This window comes from Otolemur garnettii, unplaced genomic scaffold (genome assembly GCF_000181295.1).
Source record: "Otolemur garnettii isolate 467f Iridium unplaced genomic scaffold, OtoGar3 scaffold00021, whole genome shotgun sequence".
In the NCBI taxonomy this organism is placed as follows: Eukaryota; Metazoa; Chordata; class Mammalia; order Primates; family Galagidae; genus Otolemur; species Otolemur garnettii.
The window spans coordinates 20,236,455-20,238,237 of NW_003852416.1; the positions used below are offsets into that span (position 1 = coordinate 20,236,455).

Consider the following 1,783-nt stretch of genomic DNA (forward strand, 5'->3'; position numbering starts at 1 on the left):
CTTAGACCGCTTGGGATTTTATATCAGCAACTGATTTATTAAAGCATTTTACAACCAAAATTCTTTTTTTTTTTTTTTGAGACAGAGCCTCAAGCTGTTGCCCTGTAGGGTGCCTTGGCATCACAGCTCACAGCAACCTCCAACTTCTGTGCTCAAGCGAGTCTCTTCCCTCTGCCTCCCAAGTAGCTGGGACTACAGGTGCCTGCCACAATGCCTGGCTATTTTTTGGTTGCAGCCATCATTGCTGTTTGGCGGGCCCAGGCTGGATTCGAACCCACCAGCTCAGGTGTATGTGGCTGGTACCTTAGCCATTCAAGCCACAGGCACCAAGCCTACAACCAAAATTCTTAATCTTTTATTCTAGTTTGTCTTCTGAAAGTGTTTGCTTGATATTATTTTAGACCTTATTTAAAACTTTAATAGTGGCTTATTTGCTTTGTTGTATTTTTCCTGAGAAAACATGAAAATGGTAATTTGTCTATCTATTTAATTGGCTCTGTGTAAGACCCTGAATTGTAGTGATAAAGGAGGCTGTCACCACTTACAGTCTCCTGGAAGAACACACAAGTAAGTACTTGAAAGTGCCTGGAGCTCTTTAAGAGTGTGGAGGTTATATACCTGAAGGACTAGGAGAGAAGAGGCAGAGGCAGACTTCCTAGGGGATGCAAAGACTTGAAAAAAAATTGAATAAGAGTTTCTCAATAGCGATGGAAAGAAAGGGGGTTCCATCTAGCAGGAATAACAAAAGTATCACAAATCTGTGAAACAACAGGGTACTTTTGGAGAACTGTTACTAGGCCACTGTGGCTGTAGTGTGTGTGCGTAACAGTAACAGAGAGATTGAAGCCCAAAGAAATGACAAAGGATGCACGTGGGGAAGGGCCTGTGCTAAGGAGTTTGAATTTTATCTCTATGAAGGCAATTGGAAACCACCAAAGTGTTTAAGCAGGTGTGTAACATAAACTTTGTATATTAGAAGGTTTTGGCAATGTTGAAAGATGGCTTATATGAGGATGACATGGAAGACAGAGATAATTTAGGGCCACTTGCAGAAATCCAAGTGAGAAAAGACAACGGCTGAACTATGGTAGTGAAGACAAGAGGATGAAATTAGATTTATTCAGCTTCACTGATTACAACAAGCAGATCTTTTTTTCTTTAAACTTATGAATTATTTATTTCTGGAGTTTTCCATATATTTTCAGACCACAGTTGACTGCAGGCAACTGAAACCATGGAAAGCGAAACTCCAGATAAGGGGGAACTACTGTATTTATCACCAATAAAGGCTTAAAAATATGGACCGCTTCACGAAATTGCATGTCATCCTTGCACAGGGGTCATGCTAATCTTCTCTGTATCATTCCAATTTTAGTATATATGTCGCAGAAGCAAGCACTGCAAGAGGCAGATTAAAATAATGAACCAGCATCTTCACTTATCAAATTGGCAAAAGTTTGAGAACAAGGAGATCCAATATTAGCAAAGGTATTGTGTTTTGTCAAATGATTGTTTTATAGACTGCTAGTGGGAGCATGAATTAATCCAATGTTTTTGAAATGAATTTGATAACATGAATTTAAAACTTTATTAGTCGAATGCAGCATTAAAAAAAAAAAAACAACCTTTGTTAGTACACTTTGACCCAATAATTTCATCTTTAGGAATTTATCCTGAGGAAGTAATCAGATGTTTATCAAGATGTGTATATAAGGTTTTTCATTGAATTATTACAACTAGGATGGGAACAGTGGCTCATGTTTGTAATCCTAGCACTTTGGGA

The 1,783-nt window shown here is 38.5% G+C and overlaps 1 non-coding gene across 1 annotated transcript; it reads right to left on the bottom strand.

Annotated features, from left to right (window-relative positions):
* Positions 1-1,292: 1,292 nt before the first annotated feature.
* On the bottom strand, positions 1,293-1,399 carry LOC111724317. Its single transcript, XR_002772634.1, has one exon. It is a non-coding gene; the product is annotated as a U6 spliceosomal RNA (small nuclear RNA).
* Between the last annotated feature and the right edge of the window lie 384 nt (positions 1,400-1,783).